This window comes from Amblyraja radiata, chromosome 37 (genome assembly GCF_010909765.2).
Source record: "Amblyraja radiata isolate CabotCenter1 chromosome 37, sAmbRad1.1.pri, whole genome shotgun sequence".
NCBI lineage: Eukaryota > Metazoa > Chordata > Chondrichthyes > Rajiformes > Rajidae > Amblyraja > Amblyraja radiata.
The window spans coordinates 2,447,954-2,467,961 of NC_045992.1; the positions used below are offsets into that span (position 1 = coordinate 2,447,954).

The following is a 20,008-nucleotide window of genomic DNA, read 5'->3' on the forward strand; positions in this document are numbered from 1 at the left end:
GCCTTTTTTTCATCCATTTCAGCAACCCAACCCATATAACCATATAACAATTACAGCACGGAAACAGGCCATCTCGACCCTTCTAGTCCGTGCCGAACACATAATCTCCCCTAGTCCCATATACCTGCGCTCAGACCATAACCCTCCATTCCTTTCCCGTCCATATAACTATCCAATTTATTTTTAAATGATAAAAACGAACCTGCCTCCACCACCTTCACTGGAAGCTCATTCCACACAGCCACCACTCTCTGAGTAAAGAAGTTCCCCCTCATGTTACCCCTAAACTTCAGTCCCTTAATTCTCAAGTCATGTCCCCTTGTTTGAATCTTCCCGACCCGACCCGACCCGCAGTGTAATCAACGTTGCTGGGGAACAGTTTGTGTTAGTAAATTTAAATTCTGAAAATGAGGAGAAGATTTTTCCCAAATAACTTTTATTTTTACGAGGATGTTTCCGTAACCGGCTTCCGTCTCCGCACTAGTATCCTACGGGATCTTTGGTGCGGAGACGGAAGCCGGTTACGGAAATGGGGCCGAAAATTACCCATGACCGTACTACGTATTTTTCGTCGAGTGGGCTATCTTGCTCGCTATAGGATCTTTGGTCTCCAACTTCCACTGGACAAGCTGTAGTTGCAATACACACTCCTCCAGATTCAGGGACAGTTTCTTCCCAGCTGTTATCAGGCAACAGAACCATCCTACCACAGCCAGAGAGCGGTCCTGAACTACTAGGGTAGACAAAAATGCTGGAGAAACTCAGCAGGTGAGGCAGCATCTATGGAGCGAAGGAACAGGTGACGTTCGGGTCTTGGGTTTAATACCCAAGATGGAATTTGTCAACCTGACACTTCATGTTATCATGCACGCCACAATTTTGGGGGAAATGCGTAAAAATGTGTCAAGGTCACCATTAGATTTGACACGAATTTCTACAGGTGTATGGCGGACAGCATACAGATTGGTCGCGCCACGGACTGGCTCAGCAACTCGAACGCCCAGGAATGGAGGAGACTCCAGGGAGTGGTAGACACTGCCTGGTCCATCACAGGTACTGACCTCCCCTCTATCGAAGGGATCGCCGGGAACAACATCGTTGAGACCGCCGGGAACAACATCGCGGAGCTACGGGTTTGAGGAGCGGCCAGCCGCGGGCGGCGGCGCCGAACTGTACACCGGGAGCCTGGGATCTCGCGACGAGATCGCCAGTAGTGGAGCTCCAACCGGCGCGGCCTTGTTGGCTTCGGAAGCCGCGGCCTCCAGTACGGAAGCGGCCGTTCCAGGGTTCCCAGGCCGCTGCGAGGATTCTCCCGACGCCGGAGCAACATCACCCGGCGAGAACGGCCAGGAACATCGGGCCTCCGTAGAGGCAACTGTGGAGGCCTCAATGGGCCCGACTATGGGTGAACTGGGGTTGGGGACTGGACCTTGTGCCTTCCCTCATGGTGGGAACCATTGTGGGGGGATGTTCTTTATGTTTAAACCTCTTATTAATGTTATGTCTGTATTCTTTCTTTATGTGCTGCACTGGCAAGAAGCATTTCACTTCACTACACCTAGGTGTATGTGACCAATAAATAACCTTTGAACCTTTGAACCTTTGATCTGTAGCTGGCTCTATTACAAAGGCAGACATTTAAAAATTGCTGTTTTTTTCCCTTTTTCCTTCCGCCCACTATATTTAATATGTAAAAGAATATGTGATTCTGTTCCATTCGGTTTGTAGTTTGTTTGGTTGTTTGTTTGTTTGTCTTTTTGCACAAAGTCCGCGAGCATTGCCACTTTTCATTTCACTGCACATCTCGTATGTGTATGTGGCGAATAAACTTGACTTGACTTGACTTGACATCTTCAAAGATCCACACCGCCCTGACCACACTCTCAATTCACTTCTATCGTTGGGAAGAAGATACAGGAGTCTGAAAACCCTTGACTATCAGGTTAAAGAGGAGCTTCTTCCCAGCAACCATCAGCTTCTGAACACTGTTCAACACTAACATCAGCAACTGTGATCTTTGACGTGTGTCTCCGCGTCTACCCACCCACTTGCTGCTTGGTCACCCCCTAACTGCCCATTCCTTCTGTTGGAAGGAACTGCAGATTCTGGTTTTAACCAAAAATAGACACAAAAAGCTGGAGCAACTCAGCGGGACAGTGAGCATCTCTGGAGCGAAAGAATGGGTGGCGTATCAGGTCGAGACCCGAATGGTCTTTAGACCCGAATGGTCTTGACCTGAAACATCATCCATTCCTTCTCTCCAGAGATGCTGCCTGACCTGTTGAGTTATTCCAGTTTTTTGTGTCTAACTACACATTCCTTGGTTGGTCAACCCCCTAGCTGCCCATTCCTTGCATGGCTACTACAAGCTTGGTTTCCCTATCCTTCCCCTGGCACTGGGTTGGAGCCAGGGGAATCTAAACTAATCTAATAATAAGGCAAAAACAGGAATAGCTGCAGAGCCCAATACTCCCTAGATGGATGCATTCTTAAGCACGTTGGCACAAGGATGTCGAGTGTAAAGATAGAAAAAGAAAATCGCCCAGTTTAGAACTAAATAAGGCATTAGCAACATTGTAGACTGAAACTATTTCTGGGACCATGGGGGGGATGTGGGCACAGCCTCCTTGCATGATAAGCAAGGTTTCTCCTGCTTGACATGGGAATTATTAGCCTGACACCTTTGTCTCTCAGGCACAACACTGGCTAAGGATGGAAGATCAGTGCAAAGATGTCAGCAGTTTCCTCTTCTCTCCTTCTCAGCTCTCCCTCAGCTCCTCCTCTTCCTTTCTCCTTTCTTCTCCCCCCCCCCCCACATCAGTCTGAAGAAGGGTTTCAGCCCGAAACGTCGCCTATTTCCTTCAAGGGTTTCAGCCCGAAACGTCGCCTATTTCCTTCGCTCCATAGATGCTGCTGCACCCGCTGAGTTTCTCCAGCACTTTTGTCTACCTTCAGCAGTTTTTATTTCAGCTTGGATCTGAGATGGCTTTGTGGCGTGGAAGGGTTGGACTGTGGGAAGAGGTAATCATCTAGTAGATGCACGGGTAAAGTGGTGCGGCTTGGAATGGAAGGTCAGCGTTGTGCAATTCATCAATACGTGGTTATACTGGTCAGTGGCAAATTGCCCACTTCACACATGGGCATCAGATAGGGCAGGAGAGAGGACAGTGGTGAAGACCGCATTCTCTCTTGATGTTCTTATATTCTGTTTTCAAGTCTCCAAATGAGATGTTATTTCCCCCCTCCTCCCCCCTTGACTCTTATCAGGAAGCAAATCTCTCCTCCCCACAGTGACAAAGCCAACTTCAGAAATAGAGAGCATGTACACGCAACAGCAGAAATGGCCGGGAGTCTCAACAGATGGTAGACACAGAATGCTGGCGTAACTCAGCGGGACGGGCAGCATCTCTGGAGAGAAGGAATGGGTGCCGATTCGGGCAGGGCCTGAAGACGGTTCTCAAACCAAACGTCACCCACTCCTTCTCTCCAGAGATGCTGCCTGTCCCGCTGCGTTAAACCAGACCTGTGTTCTTCTGGGAAGTGGGATTAAGATGGGACATCCCTTTTTGACAGTGCAGATACTTGTCTGTTTTCCACCTTCCTGTAGATTCTCCTTGCTGCTCAAAGCTTCCCCATCACAGCCTCAAGCCCCTGTCCTACTGTACGAGGTAATTCACAAGTTCTCCCGAGTTTTCCCCTGATTCGAACTCGGAGAATGTCCGTAGGAGTTTGTGGATGTCTCATAGCGGCTCGTTCGAGTAAAAAGTAACACATTTTTTCATCACAAGTATTTTATTTACTCGTGGACATTTTTTACAGAGATGAAAAAACGACCGGATTTCCCGAGTACCGGCCGTTAGCATTAAAAGCCGCTACGGGACATCCACGAACTGCTACGGACATTCTCCGAGTTCGGATCAGGGGAAAAACTCAGGAGAACTCTCGAATTATCTCGTACGGTGGGACAGGCCCTTCACCATGAAGCAACATACCAACAATTATGGTCACAGACGTTTGTTCTGCTTGTGGAACAAAATACTGAAGGACCATCTGACTGAAAGATTATCAACTTGGTCGAACCACCAATGGCAAGAAGTGACGATTGTTTTTGGCGAAACGTTGTGATTTGTTCCATCGCTCTCCTGATGCATCATGAGTGCTTGCAGTGGTGCCTGGAGCTGTGTTCCAGCACACAGCACAGACTGTGCATGTTCTTACAATATTTGCATTGTGAGCAATGAATAAGTGGGAAGCGGTCATTCAGCTACACAAAGTCGCCTTGCCACTCAAGCAGCGTTCCCGCTCCATCCCCGGGAGATGGAGTCAGAATCGCCACAGAAGGACCCACACCACCCTGGCCACGCTCCCATATCACTCTTGCCATTGGGAAGGGTGCAGGACTCTGCAAGCTGTGATCGGTGCAGGCTCGAAGGGCCGAATGGCCTACCCCTGCACCTAATTTCTATCTCCAGGTTCAGTAACATCTTCTTCCCAACAACCATCAGACTACAAACCATCAACTAAACTCCAATCTACAAACGGACAAAAGGACACAAAAGATTGTTCCCGATGTTGGGGAAGTCCAGAACAAGGGGTCACAGTTTAAGGATAAGGGGGAAATCTTTTAGGGCCGAGATGAGAAAAACATATTTCACACAGAGAGTGGTGAATCTGTGGAATTCTCTGCCACAGAAGGTAGTTGAGGCCAGTTATATTGGTCATTGGCTATATTTAAGATGGAGTTAGATGTGGCCCTTGTGGCTAAAAGGTTCCTTCAAGAGAAAGCAGTTTAAGGTCAATTATCCTCTCTCGTTCCTCACCACCCCCATCATCTCTCTCCACGTCCCCACCCCCTAAATTCATATGGGCGGCACGGTGGCGCAGTGGTACAGTTGCCGCCTCACAGCGCCGGAGACCCGGGTTCGATCCTGACTACGGGCGCTGTCTGTACGGAGTTTGTACGTTCTCCCCGTGACCTGCGTGGGTTTTCTCCGAGATTTTCAGTTTCCTCACACACTCCAAAGACGTACAGGTTTGCAGGTTAATTGGCTTGGTATTAAAATGTAAATTGTCCCCAGTGTGTGTGGGATAGTGTGCGGGGATCGCTGGTCAGCGCGGACTCGATGGGCCGAAGGGCCTGTTCCCGCGCTGTATCTCTAAACTAAACTGAATCCTCTCTCCTCCCTCACCACCATATAAATGCCATCATTATCACCTCTCCAGCCGTCAAGAATTCATGCAGTAAGACAAACCCAGGAAAAGCAGTGAAGGAAGGGTTTGCATTGCAGAGGTTCCAAGAGGAATGTACCACTGCTCAGCACAGGGATGTGCTTGCAGCGCTCAATCTATTAAAAGCCGAGAGGTGAAACATAGCCAGCATCATCACGCCAGTGTTTTGATTTGCGATATAATTATTCTCACTGTGCTTCAGTGGGTAAACCCAGTGGTGTTCAGGTCCCCATTTTACCCAAGTCACGGCTGCTTTCTCAAATGATCAAACGTTAATAAAATAAAGGCCATCCCCACGCAGGTGTGCGGTTGTGATCAGACAAACAGCAAAATGTCCTCCCTGGTCCCAGCCATGTACAGCCCCACGCTCAGAAACGTCACCTATTCCTGCCCCTGTCCTCCAGAGATGCTGCCTGTCCCGCTGAGTTACTCCAGCATTTTGTAGCTATCTCCAGTTTGACAAACCTCTGACACCCGTACTAATCAAAAATCTATCTATCTCTGCTTTAAAAATATCCACTGCCTTCTGTGGCAAGATATGGGGAGAAAGCAGGAACGGGGTACTGATTTTCGCTGATAAGCCATGATCATATTGAATGGCGGTGCTGGCTCCGAAGGGCCGAATGGCCTCTACTCCTGCACCTATTGTCTGTGTTTCTATGTTTCTATCACATGTTAACCTCCTCATTCCTGGGATGTTTATAACGGACTGACTGATCTCTTCCTGTGTTCTATCATTCTGCGATGAAAGCTCAAGAGATTGCAAGCTGCGGAGTGTTGGAGGAAGTGGAGAGACAAGCGGCAGGGGTGGGGGCGGGGAAGGTTGCCCAAGGAGGCTAGAACTTGAACAGCAGAGGTGGCGTGTTGAAACTGAGAGCTGGAGGGGGTGGTAGACGGGGGGTTGGGTCACACAGGACTTTGCAAATGAAAGTAAAAACCTAGTAAATTCAAAGTGGCCCATGAGGACAGGGCTGATGCAAGACATAGGAGTAGGATTAGGCCATTCGGCCCTTCGAGTCCATTCCGTCAGTCAATCAAGACTGATCTCTGTATTCTAATCCCATTATCCTGCCTTCTCCCCATTACGCTTGGCACCCGTTCTAATCGAGAACAGGGAAGAGCCGAGGATTGTCAAGAGTATTCTTGGATGAAAGAGTGGGTTTGATGGTCAGCAGGTCTCAGGCAAGGATGGGGACGGGTCATTTTGTGGAGGGGGGGACATGGGTTGGGATAGAGAGCAGCGGATGGGGAACGGTGAGGTGAAGGGGCCCCCTGAGGGAAATGGAGACACAAGATACAGTGGGGGTGTTAATGCAGATTCTGAAATCTGCTGGACAAACTCAGCGGGTCTAACAGCATCCAGGGGGGTTTGTGGGGAGGGGTGGCGGCAGGGAAAGGAAGTGTTGATGATTTAGGTTATACAGTTGCGTACAGTTTTGGTCTCCCAATCTGAGGAAAGGCATTCTTGCCATAGAGGGAGTACAGAGAAGGTTCACCAGACTGATTCCTGGGATGTCAGGACTTTCATATGAAGAAAGACTGGATAGACTCGGCTTGTACTCGCTAGAATTCAGAAGATTGAGGGGGGATCTTATAGAAACTTACAAAATTTGACTTGACTTGACTTGAAAATTCTTAAGGGGTTGGACAGGCTAGATGCAGGAAGATTGTTCCCGATGTTGGGGAAGTCCAGAACAAGGGGTCACCGTTTAAGGATAAGAGGGAAGTCTTTTAGGACCAAGATGAGAAAATCATTTTTTACACAGAGAGTGGAATTCTCTGCCACAGAAGGTAGCTGAGGCCAGTTCATTGGCTATATTTAAGAGGGAGTTAGATGTGGCCCTTGTGGCTAAAGGGATCAGGGGGTATGGAGAGAAGGCAGGTACAGGATACTGAGTTGGATGATCAGCCATGATTATATCGAATGGCAGTGCAGGCTCGAAGGGCCGAATGGCTGAATGGCCTACTCCTGCACCTATTTTCTATGTTTCTAAGTCTATAACCCTGCATCGGGAGTGAGAATGGAGAGGGGATAGCTGGCAGAGAGAGCAGCAGGACAAGAGGCAGAGACCATTGGTAAGCTGAGGATGGGTGAAGGATAGTAGAAGCAAGGAACTGCTGGTGCTGGTTTATGCCAAAGATAGACACAAAGTGCTGGAGTAACTCAGCAGGTCAGGCAGCGTCTCCGGAGAGAGACACAAAATGCTGAAGTAAGTCAGCAGTGCAAAGGGCATCTCTGGAGAACATGGATAGGTGACATTTCTGGTCAGGACCCTTCTTGACCCACTGAGTTAGCAGTCAGCAGAAAGATAATCACTTGAATTTGTGATCTGGTTCTTTCAAGAGAAAGCAGTTTAAGGGTAATTATCCTCTCTCCTCCCTCGACACCCCATCATCTCCCCCCCCCCCCCCCCAAATTCATATGAGCGGCACTGTGGCGCAGCGGTAGAGTTGCTGCCTCACAGTGCCGGGGACCCGGGTTCGATCCTGACTACGGGTGCTGTCTGTACGGAGTTCTATCATTCTGCGATTAAAGCTCAAGAGATTGCAGGCTGTGCAGTGATGGAGGAAGGGGAGAGGCAAGGGGTAGAGGTGGGAGGAGGGGAAGGATGCCCGAGGAGGCTAGAATGTGAACAGCAGAGGTGGCTTGTTGAAACTGAGAGTTGGAGGTGGTTGTAGACTGGGGTTGGGCCACACAGGACTTTGCAAATGAATGTAAAACCCAGTAAATTCAAAGTGGCCCGTGTGGACAGGGTGATGCAAGACAAGTTATAGGAGTAGAATTAGGCCATTCGGCCCATCGAGTCTACTCCACCAGTCAATCGTAGCTGGTCTATCTTTCCCACACAACCCCATTCTCCTGCCTTCTCCCTGTAACCTTTGACACCCGCACTAATCAGTAACCTGGTTAATTTCTTTAATTTAGTTTACGTGAGAGATACAGCACGAAAACAGGCCCTTCAGCCCACCGAGTCTGTGCCGACCAGTGATCCCCCCTACACTAGCACTATCCAACACGGGAAGGACAATTTACAATTGTTACCGAAGCCAAATTAACCTTAAACATCTACATCTTTGGAGTGTGGGAAGAAACGAGAACTGCCGGAGGAAACCCACGCGGTCATGGTTAGAACATACAAACTCCGTACGGAAATGCTGGAGAAACTCAGCAGGTGAGGCAGCATCTATGGAGACCCCTTGGTCTCGATCCGAAACGTCGCCTATTCCTTCGCTCCATAGATGCTGCCTCACCCGCTGAGTTTCTCCACCTTCGATATTTCCAGCATCTGCAGTTCTTTCTTAAAAAATAAGCTCGTACAGACATCACCCGTAGTTAGGATCGAACCAGGATCTCTGGCGCTGTAAGGTGGGAACTCTACCACTGCCACCTGCTTTAGAAATACCCAATTACTTGCTATCCACAATGAATTCCACAGATTCACCACCCTCTGACTACAGAAATTCCTCCTCATCTCCTTTCTAAAGTAACATCCTTTTATTCCGAAGCTGCGTCCTCTGGCTGTAGACTCTCCCACCAGTGGAAACATCCTCTCCACATCCACTCCATCCATGTCTTTCACTCTTCGGTACGTTTCAATGAGGTCCCCCCCTCTCGCTCATTCTAAACTCCAGCGAGTACAGGCCCAGTGCCGACAAACGCTCATCAGACTAATATTAACCCACTCATTCCCTGGGATCATTCTTGTAAACCTCCTCTGGACCCTCTCCAAAGGCAGCAGCACATCCTTCCTCAGATATGGGGGCCCAAATGTATAATAATTTCCTTGCCAATTTGTGACGGTCATTGGAAATAACAAAAATCCAACACATATTTAAACATTAAGATCGTACTGAGCATAGATTAAAAAATTGACAGTGAGTTTGAAAGCAGCTTTTAATAAACAGCTTTCAACTTTGGCACAAGCCTCGTGGTTTGGCTTGCCAAACCCTGGAACCTCACCACACAAATGTCAGATACACGGTGCCCTGAGTAACACAAAGGCACTGGGTTACCAGCCAAACTCTCACAGGCTAAAAACCACTCCCCATTTAAAAAAAGAAAACTTTTAAGAGCTTCCGAAGCTGAAATAACTGCTTACATTTAAAATTCACTTCTGCTGTATCAAGTAAGGAAAGAAAGATCTTATGCAAACCTGTCACAGTTCAACCGGTTCCCACAGATAAATCTGTTGTCTGTGAAATCTACTGAATGGAACTCAGCCCCTAACAGGAAATGGTGCAGGCAGCGAAAGCTTACATCATGTAAATGCTGTGGTTTTCCTCTTTAGAACATAATTTATTTATTTTTTTTTAATGGAGTCTGTAAGTTGCTAAGTTCCCCTCTGCAATTATCAGGTTTGGTTTTCGGGGCCGAATCCTAAAGCAACATATCGAGATTCCTCCGGCGTTCGACAATAACTTGTGTTTGCGCCAAGTCTCTGGCGTTGCAAACTGCTTCGCAACAACAATTAGCTAGCAGAATGTGATACCCCAGCCTTGCAGTGGAAGCACAGCCAAGGCTGGGCCAGGGAGGGAAGGTTTTGAGAAGGAAATTTGGAGGTAGGATCAGGACATATGGATCTGCCCCAAGCGAGAGTCGAAAGAGACAGAGCATGATTAACAAGGCCTGTTGCAGACGTCTGATTGGGATAAAGGCCAGCAGAGGGCCTATGGAGATCATCTTAGAAAATAGGTGCAGGAGTAGGCCATTCGGCCCTTCGAGCCAGTACTGCCCATTCAATATGATCATGGCTGATCATCCAAAACCAGTACCCCGTTCCTGCTTTCTCACCATATCCCTTGATCCCGTTAGCCCTAAGAGCTAAACCTAACTTGTACACTCTGGAGTTTAGAAGGATGAGAGGATATCGCATTGAAACATATAAGATTGTTAAGGGCTTGGACACACTAGAGGCAGGAAACATGTGGGGGGGAGTCCAGAACCAGGGGCCACAGTTTAAGAATAATGAGTAAGCCATTTAGAAGGGAGACGAGGAAACACTTTTTCTCACAGAGAGCGGTGAGTCTGTGGAATTCTCTACCTCAGAGGGCGGTGGAGGCAGGTTCTCTGGATGCTTTCCAGAGAGAGCTAGATAGGGCTCTTAAAAATAGCAGAGTCAGGGGATATGGGGAGAAGGCAGGAACGGGGTACTGATTGGGGGTGATCAGCCATGATCACATTGAATGGCGGTGCTGGCTCGAAGGGCCAAATGGCCTACTCCTGCACCTATTGTCTATTGTCTAACTCCCTCTTGAGTACATGGTGGGTCTATGGAACGAGCTGCCAGATGAGGCAGACTGAAGAAGGCTCTCAACTAACAAGTTCTGAGATCCTGCACAGGTTTTGAGCATAGCCCAGGGAGATGTGACAGTGTCCTGACTCTGCTCCTTAAAGAACGCGGTCAACAGTTCCATGGGTCATGCACACACGCCCCAGACTAGAAGACCAGTTGGGCCATCGAGCGTCAAATACAAGGTGGGAAGTAATGTGACAGATATGTAGGAAGGAACTCTTGTGTAAGAAAGAACTGCAGATGCTGGTTTAAATCGAAGGTAGACACAAAGTGCTGGAGTAACTCAACGGGTCAGGCAGCATCTCTGGAGAAAAGGAATAGGCAACGTTTTGGGTCGAGACCCTTCTTCAGACCCTCCTTCTTTGGTGTCAACTGCTATTTACACTGAAGATAAGACACAAAAAGCTGGAGTAACTCAGCGGGTCAGGCAGCATCTCTGGAGAAAAGGAATAGGTGACGTTTTGGGTCGAGAGCCTTCTTCAGTCTGCTGTTTTAGTACCTGCCTTGCCTGGCTGCTCGTTCCATAAACCCACCACCCTCTGTGTGAAAATGTTGCCCCTCAGATACCTACATCAAAAAAAATCCCCTCTCATCTTAATCCTATGACCTCTAGTTCTTGATTTCTTTATTACTCACGCTGCTTGACATTAAGAGTAGCAACCTCCGAGTGTTCCTTTGCAGTCTAACAAACCATATTTGGGCACTGAGAACGAAGGAACTGCAGATGATGGTTTTAACGCTGAAGATAAGACACAAAAAGCTGGAGTAACTCAGTGGGTCAGGCAACATCTCTGGAGAAAAGGAGTAGGTGATGTTGATGGGTGAAGAGCCTTCTTCTGAACTCGCCAATTACTCCAGCTTTTTGAGTATCTCCACATTTGTCGACACATTTGGCTAGCTGTTGACAAATCTACGCCCAACGTACCCACTAACTGCGCTTGCAGACTCTCAGCAACTTCTACACATGCGCTGCGGAAAGCATTTTATCGGCACGGTTTGGGAACAGCTCCAGCCAAGATCTCAGGAAATCGCAGAGAATCGTGGACGCAGCCCAGACCATCACGCAAACCAACCTCCCTTCCACTGACTCCATCTACACCTCACGCTGCCTCGGCAAGGCCAGCAGCATCATCAAGGACCAGTCTCACCCTGATCACTCCCTCCTCTCCCCTCTCCCATCGGGCAAGAGGTACAGAAGTGTGAAAACGAACGCACACCTCCGGATTCAGGGACAGTTTCTTCCCAGTTGTTATCAGACAACTGAAGCGTCCCATCACCAGCTAGAGTGGTCCTGACCCCCCCCCCCCCCCCCCCCCCAACGACCTCATTGCAATCTTAAAACTATCTTTAATCAGACTTTATTTGACTTTAACTTGCAGTAATAAAAATCCCCTTACCCTGCATTTGTATATTGTGACTGCAATCTTATATGGTCTTTTCGTTGACTGGATAAGAACGCAACAAGAAGCTTTTCACTGTACCTCAGTACACGTGACAATAAGAAACAAAACTAAATGTTAAACTAAACGCAAGTGACGGAATGTGCAGAGAGGAACTGCAGATGCTGGTTTAAACCGAAGACAGGCATGAAAAGCTGGAGTAACTCAGCGGGACAGGCAGCATCTCTGGAGAGAAGGAATGGGTGACGTTTCGGGTCGAGACCCTTCTTCAGACCCTTGATAGAAACATAGAAAATAGGTGCAGGAGTAGGTCATTCGGCCCTTCGAGCCTGCACCGCCATTCAATATGATCATGGCTGATCATCCAACTCAGTATCCTGTACCTGCCTTCTCTCAATACCCCCTGATCCCTTTAGCCACAAGGGCCACATCTAACTCCCTCTTAAATATAGCCAATGAACTGTGGCCTCAACTACCTTCTGTGGCAGAGAATTCCACAGATTCACCACTCTCTGTATAAAAAAAAAAATTCTCATCTCGGTCCTAAAAGACTTCCCCCTTATCCTTAAACTGTGTGACCCCTTGTTCTGGACTTCCTCAACATCGGGAATAATCTTCCTGCATCTAGCCTGTCCAACCCCTTAAGAATTTTGTTCAAAAGGGAACTGCAGATGCTGGAATATCGAAGGTACACACAATTGCTGGGGAAACTCAGCGGGTGCAGCAGCATCTAGGAAGGGTTTCGGCCCGAAACGTCGCCTATTTCCTTCGCTCCATAGATGCTGCTGCACCCGCTGAGTTTCCCCAGCAATTGTGTGTACCCTTAAGAATTTTGTAAGTTTCTATAAGATCCCCCCTCAATCTTCTAAATTCTAGCGAGTACAAGCCGAGTCTATCCGATGGTAGTTACAGTATCACAGAGTATCACAGAATGGAAATAAGGATGTTGGTTTACACAAAAGGCCCCAAAGTGCTGGAGTAACTCAACGTGTCAGGCACTATTTCTGGAAGGGGCCCCAACCTGAAATGCCACCTATCCACGTAATCCAGAGATGCTGCCTGAGCCGCTGAGTTACTCCGCCACTCTGAGTCACGGTGACGGTAACACAAACGCTATGCTTACCATCTGTTCTGGAAGAAGGCTCATTGCCATAGTCGCTGCAACATGATTGGTCTGGCAGTCTCCGCGGCAACTGCACTCCCTCACCATCACCAGGCAACCCCACCCCCCCCTGGGCCCCCGACCCGCCTGAACACTGAGCTCTGCTTGTGGCCAGCGCCTGTTCCCCTTTATACCAAAACCATATGTCGGGCCTCCTCCTCTCCCAAATGCCCCATCCCGGCCCCAGGCAAAGACAAGGAGCTTGAAAATACAAGGAACATTCTTGGCAGCGCGAGCTCGCGCTTTGCCTGAATGATTACAGGAATCCCATTAACTGTTTCAGCTCCCTTTTGTCCTGCACTCGAAGCAGCAGCTACACCAGACCCAAGGCTGGGCCTCACCAGCCGTGCCTCACTGCAAGATAATGGCTGGTCCTGTAGACTCACTCCATTTCACCCTCCCAGGTTCAGGAAGAAGGTACAGGAGCCTGAAAACTGTAACGTCCAGGTTCAGGAACAGCTTCTTCCCTACGGCCATCAGGCTATTAAACACAACAACCTCAAATAAGCTCCAAACTATAGAGAATATTATTGTTTTGTTTTTTATGTGTACATATGTGTGCATGTGTGTATATACTGTATATATACATGTGTGTGTGTATGTACTATATACATACATGTACGTGTGTGTGTATGTGTATGTACTATACATATATACATTTGTGTGTGTATGTGTGCGTGCGTGTGTGTATATACTATATATATATATACACGTGTGTGTGTGTATGTGTGTGTGTATATACTATATATATACATGTGTGTGTGTGTGTGTGTGTATATATATATATGTGTGTGTCTGTGTGTGTGTGTGTGTGTGTGTGTGTGTGTGTGTGTGTGTGTGTGCGTGTGTGTGTGTGTGTACGTGTGTGTGTGTGTACGTGTGTGTGAGTGTGTGTGTGTACGTGTGTGTATATACTGTATATATACATGTGTGTGTGTGTGTGTGTGTGTGTGTGTGTGTGTGTGTACTGTATATATACATGTGTGTGTGTCTTTCAGGTCAGCCTGAGGAAGGGTCTCAACCCGAAATGTCAACCATTCCAAAACAATCTTGTTGTCAGTCTTAAAATTTGGTCTCGACCTGAAACATCACCCATTCCTTCTCTCCAGAGATGCTGCCTGTCCTGCTGGGTTACTCCAGCATTTTGTGTCTATCTTTGGTTTAAACCAGCCTCTGCAGTTCCTTCCTGTACTAATCGATCTTATTCCCTGAACGATGAGTGTGACACCGGATCAGCATGGCTTGTTACAGGCAGCAATCTCAGGCCATGGGTTCAGTGTAGTGCTGACATCCTGCAGCAACAGTGGGTTTAATGAGGACCAGGGCTCTCAGGTTAAGCTGTCGTCTGTTCGTGCTGAGTGCCTTCTGGCTTGGAATTGATTGCAGTGTCAGATTCAGAGCCCAGTCCCAGTGCGGGCCACGGCTCCATTCACTGGAGGAGGCAATGATTAGAGTCATAGCGTGGAAACAGGCCCTTCAGCTCAACTTGCCCACACTGGCCAACATGCCTCATCTACACCAGTCCCACCTGCCTGTGTTTGGCCCATATCCCTCCAAACCTGTCCGATCCAATAGACAATAGATAATGGGTGCAGGAGTAGGCCATTTGGCCCTTTGAGCCAGCACCGCCATTCAATGTGATCATGGCTGATCATCCACAATCAGTACCCCGTACCTGTCATCTCCCCATATCCCCTGGCTCCGCTATTTTTAAGAGCCTTATCTAGCTCTCTCTTGAAAGTCTCCAGAGAACCGGCCTCCACCGCCCTCTGAGGCAGAGAATTCCACAGACTGATGTTAGATGGGAGGCGGACAAAAATACTGGAGAAACTCAGCGGGTGAGGCAGCATCTATGGAGTGAAGGAATAGGTAACGTTTCGGGTCGAGACCCTTCTTCAGACTGATGGGAGGTCAGGATTGCTCTTGAGCTGGTGAAAAGATGGTTCGTTGTTCAAGCCTGTGGATTGGAACACCAAGGGACAACCAAGGGTGAGATTTGATGAATGGAAGCTGAACCACCAGTGCTAGTTAAATGTTAGATAGAGAGTTAGATAGAGCTCTAGGGGCTAGTGGAGTCAAGGGATATGGGGAGAAGGCAGGCACGGGTTATTGATTGGGGACGATCAGCCATGATTACAATGAATGGCGGTGCTGGCTCAAAGGGCCGAATGGCCTCCTCCTGCACCTATTTTCTATGTCTATGTCTAAATGGGCTTCATGGCTTGCTGCCATGCTGTTAATTCACCGTGTACAACAGCAGAGCAGTGTATGGAGTCGTGCGGAGCAGGTTTTGTTAACTAGAGGGATGTGGGTGCCTGGAGCATACTGCCAGGGCTGATGGTGGAGGCAGGTACCATAGGGGCAATGAAGAGGCTTTGGATAGGTACATGGAATTGCAGGGAATGGAGGAATGGATCACATGCTGGGCAGAGGAGAGGAGTTTAACTTGGTATTGTGTTTGGTGCAGACATTGGGGGCCGAATGTGCTGAATGATTAATTGAATTGATTGAAAGATACGACACGAAAACAGGCCCAGTGGCCCACTGTATCCATGCCAGCCATCGATCACCAATTCACACGAGTTCCACCTTACCTCACTTTGAGTCATGGACAATTGAGGGCACATTCACTGCTGTGGATCCATTAAAGGTGGAATGAGCAAGAGCGTTGGTTGACCACAGAGATCTCTCATACGTTCATAAGACATAGGAGCAAAACTAGGCCATTCGGCTCATCAAGTCTACTCCACCATTCAATCATGGCTGATGTATCTTTCCCAATCAACCCCATTCCCTTGCCTTCTCCCCATAACCCCCGACACCGGTACTAATCAAGAATCTATGTATCTCTACTTTAAAAATACCCAATGACTTGGCCTTTACAGCTGTCTGTGGCAATGAATTCCACCCTCTGCCTATAGAATTTCCTCCTCATCTCCATTCTAAAGGAACGTCCATTAATTCTGAGGCTCTGCCCTCTGGTCCTAGATCCCCCCACTAGTGGAAGCATCCTCTGCACAGCCACCATCTGGGCCATTCACTATTTGGTGAGGTTCAGAATCTCACCAGCGCTGGGCAGCAATGACCCGGTTGGCATGGGCAGCATCTCTGTATATAGATCGGGAGACCATGGTGGACCTTGTCCTTGGAGAACCCTGGCCACGAAGCTGCCAGCATTCCCTCGGTGTGATGGATGACCAGGTGGGTCAGGAACGACTGCAGGGACCAGCAACACCACTGGGTAGAACAGTGAAAGGCTTGGATAGAGTGGATGTGGAGAGGATGTTTCCACTGGTGGGAGAGTCTAGGACCAGAGGGCACAGCCTCAGAATTAAAGGACGTTCCTTTAGGAAGGAGATGAGGAGGAGTTTCTTTAGTCAGAGGGTGGTGAATCTGTGGAAATCATTGCCATAGAAGTCTGTGGAGGCCAAGTCAATGGATATTTTTAAGGCAGAGATAGATAGATTCTTGTTTAGTGCGGGTGTCAGGGGTTTATGGGGAGAAGGCTGGAGAATGGGGTTAGGAAGGAGAGACAGATCAGCCATGATTGAATGGCGGAGAAGACTTGATGGGCCGAATGGCCTAATTCTGCTCCTATGGCTTATTAACATGTGAAATTCACTGAGGCCAGAACTGGAAAGGATCTGTATCAAGATCAAACACATTCTCGAGGTCGCCCGCAGGGCTTCACAATTGAATTTTCTTCCAAAGGTTTCCTTGCCCTGAAACGTTGGCAGACGTGGTCGGCTCATGATGTTTTTGGCATTCCTGGTCAAAGGAGGAATGACATGGGCAGCTCTTGACCCGGATCTGGAGAGGACATGCACCACCCTGTCACAGAGATGATCGGTGGCAGATCAAACACTGCTTTACATGTGAGTGCGGTCACTGGAATCAAACAATGGATACCGTTCAAAGCCAACAAGCCTAAAAAGTAGATCTAGTAACATTGGAGGCAGATTCCCCAGCTCAATTCCTGGCATGAGAGGGTTTTCCCTCTAAAGAAATACTACATGCTGAGAGAATGGAGCAGCTGGGCTTGTACACTCTGGAGTTTAGAAGGATGAAAGGATATCTTATTGGAACATATACAGTAAGATTGTTAAGGGCTTGGACACGTTAGAGGCAGGAAACATGTTCCCGATGTTGGGGGAGTCCAGAACCATGGGCCACACAGTTTAAGAATAAGGAGTAAGCCATTTAGAACGGAGATGAGGAAACACTTTTTCTCACAGAGAGTGGTGAGTCTGTGGAATTCACTGCCTCAGAGGGCGGTGGAGGCAGGTTCTCTGGATGCTTTCAAGAGAGAGCTAGATAGGGCTCTTAAAAATAGCTGAGTCAGGGGATATGGGGAGAAGGCAGGAACTGGGTACTGATTGGGGATGATCAGCCATGATCACATTGAATGGCGGTGCTGGCTCGAAGGGCCAAATGGCCTACTCCTGCACCTATTGTCTATTGTCTACATTGTTTTTGCCTGAATTCATTGGAGTTTAGAAGAATAAGGGGTGACCTTGTTCAAACATAGAAAATACAATCCATAGAAAATAGGTGCAAGAGTAGGCCATTCGGCCCTTTGAGCCAGCACCACATGTTAGATCCCAAAGGGACTTGCCAGGGTAGATGTGTAGAAAGGAATTTGCAGATGCTGGTTTATACCAAAGAGAGACACAACCTGCTGGAGTATCTCAGCGGGGCAGGCAGCATTTCTGGAGAACATGGATAGGTTGTGAGTCTGTGGAATTCTCTGCCTCAGAGGGCGGTGGAGGCCGGTTCTCTGTTTACTTTCGAGAGAGAGCTGGATAGGGCTCTTAAAGATAGCGGAGTCAGGGGATATGGGGAGAAGGCAGGAACGGGGTACTGATTGGGGATGATCAGCCATGATCACATTGAATGGCGGTGCTGGCTCGAAGGACCGAATGGCCTACTCCTGCACCTATTGGCTATTGTGACATTTCTCCAGACAATATAACCATAACCATAAGACATAGGAGTAGCATTAGGCCATTCAGCCCATCGAGTCTTCTCTGCCATTCAATCATAGCTGATGTATTTTTCCTCTCTCAACACTCTTCTCCTGTCTTCTCCCCGTAACCTTTTGCCCCCTTTCTAATCATGAACCAATCAATCTCTGTTTTAAAAATACCCAATGTCTTGGCCTCCACAGCCGCCTGTGGCAATGGATTCCACAGATGTACCTCCCTCTGGCTAAAGAAATTCCTCCATTTTGAAGGTATGTCCTTTTATTCTGAGGCTGTGGCCCCTTGTTCTAGGCCCACCCATTACTGGAAACATCCTTCCCACCTCCACTCTATCTAGGACCTTACATTATCCGGTAGATTTCAATGTTAGCCCCCCTCAACCTTCTGCACCCTCCCCAACTCAAGAAACAAGAACATCACAAAGTGCTGGAGTAACTCAGCAGGTCAGGCAGCACCTCTGGGAAACATGGATAGGTGACGTTTCAGGTTGAGACGTCTATGTTCTCCAGGGATGCTGCCTGATATGGGGGCCCCGTCGAGAATGGCTGCCCTGCCTGCAGCTGTTTGTCCTTTCACCCTTTCACCCTTTTTTAAATTTTTAGTGTGTTGAAAGTTTTTGTTTTGGAGGTCTAGCCTTTTTATGTGGGGGAGGAAGGGGGAAACTGTATTTCTCAGTTCCTACCTTGTCGGAGATGCGGCTTTCCTCCGAGCCGCATCTTCGCCCCTTCCTCGCGGCCTACCAATGGGACTGGAGCGGCGTTTCCTGCCGGTACCGGCCAGAACCTCAGCTTCGGCGGCGGCACAGCGCTGAAGCACCATCGCGGAGCGGGCGATGCCTTACACGGGTCGCCGTGCGGTAAGCTCCGGAGTGCTGAGATCGCCGACTCCTACATCGCGGAGCTGTGATCGCGGCGCTGACATTAAACACTGCGGTGCCTGGGATCTCTCGCCGAGATCGCCAGTGTTGGAGCTCCGACCAGCGCGGCCTGTAGATTTCGGGAGCCGCGGTCTCCGGGGAGGAAGCGGCCGTTCCAGACACTCCAGGCCGCTGAAGAGTGTTCTCCCGACGCCGGAGTTCCATCATCTGGCGAGAGGGCCTGTAATATCGGGCCGCCGTCACGGCGACTGCGGAGGCCTCAATAGGCCCAACCATGAGTGAACAGGGAATAGGACTGGACTTTGCTGCCTTCCCTCACAGTGGGAACCATTGTGGGGGGGGATGTTTTTATGTTCAATGTTAAATTCTTTAATGTTGTGTTGTGTTTTTATTGGTGTACTGCAAATGGCAACTCAAATTTCACTTCACCAATGTGTGTAGGTGACAAATGTCCTTTGTCCTTGACTTGCTGAGTTACTCCAGCACTTTGTGCCCTTTTGTGCATTAACCAGCGTCTGCAGTTCCTTGTTTCTGGCAGGAACATCATCCCTGGGGAAGGAACTGCAGATGCTGCTTTATACCGATGATCTCACACAAGATGCTGGAGTAACTCAACGGGACAGGCAGCATCTCTGGATAGAAGGAGTGGGTGACGTTTCGGGTCGAGACCCTTCTTCAGACTGAGAGTCAGGGGAGAGGGAGAGAAGAGATATGGAAGGTAACCTCTTGGGCAGCTTGCACCGCAGCAGTATGAATATTAATTTCTCTAACTTCAAGTAACCCTTGCTTTCTCTCTCTCTCCATCCCTCCCCCTATCTTCATTCTCTGACCAGTCTGACTGTCCCCCTAATTACATTTTACATTGCATGCCCCATTGTCACCTTACCCTAGCTATCAATGAGTGATTCTAATGTTTAAGAAGGAACTGCAGATGCTGGAAAATCGAAGGTAGACAAAAGGGCCCGAAACGTTGCCTATTTCCTTCCCTCCTCAGATGCTGCTGCACCCGCTGAGTTTCTCCAGCACTTTTGTCTACCAATGAGTGATTCTACCTTTTCCTTGAC

General features: G+C 48.6%; 1 protein-coding gene across 5 annotated transcripts in view; it reads right to left on the minus strand.

Annotated features, from left to right (window-relative positions):
* The window catches only part of zmiz1 (zinc finger MIZ-type containing 1), a 274,950-nt gene that overhangs the window by 77,221 nt on the left and 177,721 nt on the right, over positions 1–20,008 (minus strand). The window contains exon 1 of one of the 5 annotated variants that reach the window (XM_033012942.1): positions 13,047–13,133. The exons of the other annotated variants lie outside the window; for them this stretch is intronic. The gene's annotated coding sequence lies outside the window, so the exon portion shown is untranslated. Of the gene's footprint in view, positions 1–13,046; positions 13,134–20,008 lie in introns of those variants that run through there. 5 annotated transcript variants of the gene reach the window in all.